This window comes from Cupressus sempervirens, chromosome 10 (genome assembly GCF_028749045.1).
Source record: "Cupressus sempervirens isolate cs-2001-9-10 chromosome 10, ASM2874904v1, whole genome shotgun sequence".
NCBI lineage: Eukaryota > Viridiplantae > Streptophyta > Pinopsida > Cupressales > Cupressaceae > Cupressus > Cupressus sempervirens.
In genome coordinates this window covers 765,006,296-765,014,803 of record NC_143127.1, presented here as the reverse complement: position 1 = coordinate 765,014,803, position 8,508 = coordinate 765,006,296, and positions in this window count along the sequence as shown.

Genomic DNA, 8,508 nt, shown 5'->3' with positions numbered 1-8,508 from the left:
TTGATCCTTCTAAAGTATTGCATTAACATAGATGCATAGTGTTGGTGTTTTGAAAAGCTACAGGGTTCAAATTACCCCAATGAGAACAAGACACATCTAGGGGCAGCTAACTCCCATCTTTAACATATCCTTTCAGGCATTGGGCCAACTATAAGGAAAGACCCTTCTTCTACTTCAGGCTCTGCAAAACTTAGGCAGGTGGACCTCAAATTCATTTATATGGTACCAGTGCAAAAACTTATTCCTGAATCTAATAAGCAAATTTAACCCTTATATCTCCTAATACTTATGCAATAACATAGATCTGCATTAGCTAAGTGCAAGATAATGCAATTCATAAGCTGAGTGAAGGCATCCTTTTTAGCTCTTCAACATGAAAGGGAAAAGCATTTGATTAATGATGTTGAATTCAACAAAACCCCAAATATATAGTAGTAAGAACAAATGATCCTATAGCTGATTAGTGCCTTATCTATTGGAAAATTCCATGAATCAAGAACATACATATGGATACCTAAGACATATTCATATATTCAGATATCTGATCTATCCATTCACCTTGTAAATAGACATCTATGTTCATAAAGATCTCACTGTTTATACTGAATATCCTCTTGATCAAAACTACAACCTTGTCAAGGTAAATAAGCATTTACTTGGCTCTTTGTTCCAATAGCAAACTTATCCAAATATAAAACCTTAAGGGATTGCAAATGAGTTTAAGCTCTTTGTTCTTAAACAAAAAACATTGCAGATAACAAAGGAAGGAGACGAGAATCAGAATGAAACTAAAGAGATTTCTGCTCAACTGTATTCATTTCCTTGAAATTATACATTCATATGCATGAAATCAAAACATAGAAACACCTAATAGGTCTAAAATTTTTGTATTTATCTTCACTACTATTGTTCTTTCAAGAGAAATTGCTAAAAGAATGGTGTCTCAGTAGTGAATAATTTTTCTCCTCAAAACTGGAGAAAGAAAGAGAATGATATAGAGGAAAGAATTCTCGGATCTGCTCTATGTCTAACATCTATCCACTTGAAAAACCTCCTCAAAAAGTGAAAATAATCTCTCTCTGCAACTTGTGAATCAAATCCCAACCATTTTTCCTCCCAAAAGCCTAAAGTATTTCAGATATTTTGATTGAAAAGATAACTAATTTTGATGCTAGATTTGAAACTAAAGGCAAAAGAAAAAAATTAGTTAAATGACCTCAAGAAGCCAAGAAAACCATTCAGAATCAATTTTCTCCACATTCAGACTTCAACAAGCCTTTATATCTACCTCCTAATCAATTTTGATGCTTAATGGTGAGAACTGCTTGTTCTGCTGAGAATGCCTTGAAAATTACAAATCTTCTTATAGCGCAAACTGGTGAATATCTGTGTAAAATCTGACTTCATATTTGGAAAGTTCATTTTCTCCTAGTTCCAACGGTATATTGGAGTGCCTATTTTGGACAAAAATCGCCCCCTCTGGTAGCCATTTGAAAATCAAGCTCCTGTTATGCCTTGCCCATTATTATTGCAAAAATTTTACCTTTTCTAAAGTCTGGACTATAGGATAAAATCCAAATACATTTAAAAACTTGCATGTTCAGCCAAGGGAGAAAAAAATTAAAAATATTTTCTAAATTTGTTTGAATTTTCCCTCACAGATTCCATCTGGGTCAAACTTGGTTTGACCACCCGCGCCACATGTTAGCACTGGATTGGTCAGATTTTCACCACATCATCAATCCACCTTACTAACAGATGGCTAGTCGTCATGTCACTATGTTAACCTCTTTGCAACTTTCCTTTGGCGACATGGTGACCACCATCAGATTTGACATGTGTCACAATCTAGTGACCTTTGATCTCAATCTGTCATGTCAACACTTTATTCACAATTTGCTCACCACGTGCTACCACGTGTTAGATTCTGGTTCGTCAACTCTATTGCAGTCGGGTCCCACATTCTTCTCGTCAGATTGTAAGGTTTCCTGGTAGGTCGCTATGTTGCTACTGGAAAACCTTGTCATTTTCTGGTGGTGACATAGCAACCACTGAAATTTGGTGATGATGTCAATGTGTTCGTTCAAAACTGACTCTATTCTTTCCTCTAGCTATTAGCAACTGGGTCAAGCCCACCACACAAGCCATAGCTTGCAAAAGGTTTTTGTCTTGTTGACAACATGTGATGTGAGTAGAATAGTATTTAAATACATATTAAAGACGAATACGGGCAATGTGGGATAAAACATCGGCACTTTCCCTTCACTTTGTTCAAAATTTTCACTGGGTTATTACTTGTTGTAGAAGATTCTAAGGATATTATATGATGACAAAATCCTTTGGTGACTCAAAAGCAATCTGGCATCTGTCTTTCACACCATGGCATCTTCAATGGTGATAGAGGGTTTCTTTCACATCTCTGCGGCTTCCATTCTTCACGTGGGGTTCTTTATGGTGTTCTCCTTGTTTGCATGGCGGCTTCCTCTGTTCTTTCTCATGTGTGGACTCTTTGACTTCTTTTTGTGTGAGGCTCCTTTGCTAATCATGTCATTTCACTTTGTTGCTTCTTTAATGCCAAAGCCTTGACTGTTATTCGGTGCCTCCTTCAGCTTAACTATCACCACATTCCATTCTATTTCATTCCCACTAATATTCTACAACTTCCCTTCTATCTTCATAAACATGGAAATACCAAATCCCTTGCACTTATAATGTCCCCACTGGATTGTGTTGGATGAGATAGGAGCAAAAAGATGTTGTTAGGTAAATATCTGTCTAACTTTGTTTGCGCGTGGGGAAACAACACAATTGTTCCACATCAAATGCTTACTTGCAAGGGAATATTCAACCATTGGCATTTTTGGCAATGGTGGGACTGATGGGGTAACACCAAAAAAAGAAAAAAAAGAAAAAAAACCTTCTCTCTTCATGTGATACCATCTTCAATCAACATAAGTGCTCATTCCATGGCTAGCTTTGCTCATCCTCCAAATCATGTATTCAGCAAGCCCCTTTGAAATTGCATGCTATCTCCCTATTTGATGCCTTCCTCCTACAAGGCGACTCCCCTGCGTGCAGCTTTCTCCAATCTAACGTGGGTGTCCCCTGCTCCAGCATGGTGCTACATTTTTGCTAAGTCATATCTTGCCAAGTTTCCTTATTAGAAGATGTCTTGTATGCCTAGAGACCCCAAAGTCTAAAAGTCAGGTTCTTCTAATTTTTCTTTATTGATCCTTCTTTATTGATCTGAAGAAGTGTGTCCTTCATTATATCTTGCCACCGATTCAAGATATGCTTCAAGTACAAGAAATTCAAATAGCAAAGCATTTGGATCAAAGATTACATGATAAATTTAAACTTTCTTGAGGCCTTGAACCAATTTTTTGAGAGCACAGATAAAAATAAGGAGCTGAGTAAACTTTGACTTATGAGTGTTCAAAATTGTTGATTGGAATGAGTGCATGTGGGTATTGTAGACGTATGGTAGATGTCCCTCATGGGCACATACATTTAGGTGATTGAATGTCAACTCCATTAACATATCCATTTTATCTGTAACTTCATCCAAACTTTGCTTGCCATTAGATGACTTTGCAAATTGAATACTTGTCTGGCTCCATGTCTCTCTACGCATATCATTTATCTTCAACATATATCGAATACATGATAAACTTTTCAAACTGATTGACTCATAACACTTTCTAGCTCAACATCTCCTTAGTCTAACAGAATTTAGTCAGGCCCCCAAAGTGGGTCCGACTAAAAAAAAATCATTTTCAAACAATTGAACTGTCAAACTGATCGATAAATTATCTGATAGTGATCCAAGTCAAAATACATCACTGAATCACCAATTAAAAATAACTCCTCTTTCTTAAAAATTGTTGACTTTGTGCCAGGAGGTCCTTTGACCAGCTTTAAAAACTGACCCAAACAAATAACTGGGCTCTGAAATCAACAATATTGATTCTCTACTCCGCATTCTCTTACCCTGTCGAAACTCATCTGATGATGAATTCCTAGTCCAAAGATATTGACTATCAAAGTTACCCCTTTAAAATTGCCTACAAGAAAACATGTCAGAAAACCACAAAATAGATTTGGATTTGGCTTTAAAAACTGGGCAAATTGACACTTGGGGAAAGGAAAATTGAGGCGTTGGTTCACTATCAGGAGGAGAGTATAAATTTGTGATTTGGGCTCATGACGAATAACAGGATGCAAATGGTAAGCAATCAAAGTAGGCTACTCAAAATTTGCATATTGAAAGCACTAGCAGAAAAATGATTTTTGCAAATGGAATGGACCTGGGAAAGTGTGCAGACGGATTTTTCAAATTTTGAAAATTGGCACACTTCAAGTATTTTTAGAGGAAAACACAGTGGTACAATCCATTCGATCTCATCTCTCATAGATTTTGAGATATGACATCACGAATAGGGGTTCTGACAAATTTACATGTGCTGAGACCAATAAAACTTCATAAATTGCATTTGGAATCACGTTTGAAAACTAATCAAACGGATTCGTCATAAGCTCAAAATTGAAACATGAAAAGTCTCTGACCTTTAAAATGTAATACAAAAGGAATTTTTTCATTTTGGTCAACTAGGTCAAAATTATAGCAAGTCAAAAAGGGCTTCCCAGAATTCAGAACAAATTGCATCAGTATGATATCAATAAATAACCAACTTTGAGGGATTCAAAACCTAGTCAAACAGATTTGGAACGACTCAAAATTTGAAACATAGGTTCTCTGGTATGGACACTAGACACTCCCAAAGCAGCAAGTCATGAAACATTACTGGGTGCAAGATATTCAATTGCAAACAAAGCCTCATGTTGTTGTTTGACACTTAGGCAAAAATGCAGAATTAGACATTACTCAAAATGGGACTTCACGGAATGCTCAGAATAGCAATTTATCATCATGGAACACATAGACACACTAAATGAAAGGTGCTATAAGTATTGGACACCTCTTATGCTTCGAACAGACAATTGGGTACGTATGTCTCAAAAAGCGTTTTTAAGACTTATTTTTCTCAATGGTACTCAAAATCAAGGCTTCAATTTTGAGTCCCAACAGTGGTTCTTTCTGGGGATGCATGTCCCTTGTGGGCATGGCAATGATTTAGATCTCTGAAAGAAGCAGACCATTCCCGAAACAATAAAAACTTCTCTCAAACAGCCTTATTGAAAGCAAGAAACAACTACTACTATGTACAAACGATGGCCCCAGGCCACCGAACTTCAACAAAACCTTTTACCTCTATATATACCTGATTCTCATTGATATTTTCTTGAGGTAAACTAAAAATTTCACTTTCACTTGTTTTTCCATTTTCAACAACCCCTTCACTTAACTCATGAGGCAAAACAAAATAACTATCATCATTTTCATAGCGCATATAAAACTCAAAGACTATTTTATCATCATGCTCACTATCAGAAAAAATATTAGCATTCTCATCATTGCACAAACTAAATTGAGAATCAAAATCCAACAATGATTCATGCATACTGATTGGAAACACAAAAACTTCATATTCTACACCATTCACCAAGTTGCATGTACCAAAACTTGCAACTCACCCCTTGTGCCTCTGGATGTGAAGAGTACGTAAAATCTGATTTCTCCTCATTTGCAACATCAGTACTACATAAATCAAACTAAACATTTGCTACAACCTCTTTACACTCAAATAACTGATTAGATACCAAATCATAAGAATCATCATGAAATTGCATGTTCACAATATGTTAATCTATATCAATGTTTTCTTCAAATAACTCATTAGAATAAATCAATTCATTAGTATTACTTTCCTCGTCACATGAGCAATCTGAATGTATCTCAGCCTCATTAAAAGAAGAAGACAATGAACCAACAATAGACCTTATCTCTACATTTTCATTCTCAACATAGAAGTCGTCATGTGTATTGATATATGGATTACCATCACATGCACCTCCCAAACTTGACAAAGCATATTCTGAAACTATATCTTCTTCAACATCAAATTTAGGGGAAATGACTTCACTATATGAAATTGCAAAATGTGGCAAAGCACAAGCATCCTTGGATAGATTAGCATACCTTTCAAAATCATGAGCCAACAAATCTGAGATCTCATCAATGCTTAACAAGACTTTATTGCTAGTTTCTTTTCATTGGCTATGATTATTATCTAGATAGCTTGACACATTTATAACAACAGAATTATTAGTAATGTATTCTAAAAAATTAGAACTTTGATCATCCCTTACATCTTCTTCTTTAGACAATACCTCAACAACCGGTATCTTAGCCCATTCACATTGATCACTAGAAGAAAGACTCTTACTGTTGTTACACTTTTCTTCTTCTTTACAATCATCATCATAACAAGATGAATCCACATTATGTATGTCATCAAATTGTTGATTACTATCCTTTGATTCATAAAATTGAGACCCTTCATCTTTAACATCATTTTCAATGGATTCATTGAACTCATTATCATTAGATTCATTAGCATTCAAAGCACTTTCAATCTCCATGATAAAATCTTGGATTTCACAAATCTTATCTAATCTTGACTTTGATGACCAATCAATTGAATGTGGCATAAAAATCTCTAAGAGTACCATTGGCCATGAAGACTCCTTAGGTCTAAAAAAACTCATCAAGATTCATAACTACTATTTTAAACTTTATGTATATTTGAAATTCACTAAGACCCATAATATCACCAATTCTATTTTGTATCATTATGATGGTCTTATTATGAATCTTTCTTTTCAGCCTAGCAATATTTGCACGAACACTTTCAAGAGTTGGCATATCACTTTCAGACCTAGACTCTGAATCCATTTTATACAAAAACTCCTATCTCTATTTTCTTAGTGCTGAAAACACTAAATGGAGGCAACCATTTTGTTCATTCAACTTTCATGAAAGACAAATACATGAAAATAGAAAATACCTTTGTGTTGTTGTATGAAACCTCTGATCTACTGATTGGCATAGGTGCAAACCTGAAATCCTTCACACCATAGATAGAATCCTTGTAAAGTCACCACATCCTTGAAGAGGAAAATGAAATCACAACAATGATTCAAATTTTGAAATCAATTACTTCAGTAGATACACACAACCACATAAATTATCAATCAAGAAATTGATACCTCCTCTTTCCCAACAAACTAGATCTACCCACAAATACTGAAAGCCTCTAACATTAAAATAAACCATGCATTGGTATAGAGATTTAGATTAGAGTCACCACTCACACTTTGTTAGAAAATATTTGAAACAATTTACCACTTGTACATTCTAAACCAGACTTTCAATATGGAAAAACTTGCAGATTACTAACAACTTGGAAAGAGATAATACTTCATAAATTGATTCTTGACTCTAAACCTTTTTCAACAACACTTGCAAAGACTGAACTGATTAAGATAGACTTATAATAGTCATAGAACACAATTTATATCCAATCTTACAACATACTGTTGTCCATGAACAAAGCTTAACTAGGGAACACAAAATTCAACAAGGATATGAAAAGAACATCACAATTACCTCACTACTATAGCAAGTTCTTTCTATTGTATTGAATCCTCTTTAAATTCTCAAGGCTTGTCTACTATTTAGATTCAATACAATCCCCAAAAGAGTCACCATTTTGTTGGTGTTTTAAAATGCTATAGGTTTCAAATTACCCCGATGAGAACAAGACACATCTAGGGGCAGCTAACTCTCATCCTTAACATATCATTTTCGACACTGGGCCAACTATAAGGCAAGACCCTTCTTCTACTTTAGGCTCTACAAAACCTAGGCAGGTGGACCTCAGATTCATTTATATGGTACTAGTGCAAAAACTTATTCTTGAATCTAATAAGCAGATTTAACCCTTATATCTCCTAAAACTTATGCAATAATATAGATACATTAGCTAAGTGAAAGATAATGCAATTCATAAGCTGAGTGAGGGCATCCTTTTCAGCTCTTCAACGTGAAAGGGAAAAGCATTTGATTAATGATGTTGAATTTAGCAAAACCCCAAATATGCAGCAATAAGAACAAATGATCCTGTAGTTGATCAGTGTCTTATTTATTGGAAAATTTCATGAATCAAAAACATACATATGGATACCTGAGACATATTCATATATATAGATATCTGATCTATCCATTCACCTTGTAAATAGATATCTATGTTCATAAAGATCTCACTACTTATTGAATACCCTCCTGATGAAACCTACAACACTGTCAAGGTAAATAAGCATTTACTTGGCTCTTTATTCCAATAGAAAACTTATCCAGACATACAACCTTAAGGGATTGCAAATGAGTTTAAGCTCGTTGTTCTTAAACACAAAACATTGCAAATAACAAAAGGAGGAGACGAGAATCGGAATGAAACTAAAGAGATTTCTGCTCAACTGTATTCATTTCCTTGAAATTATAAATTCATATGCATGAAATCAAAACATAGAAACACCTAATAGATA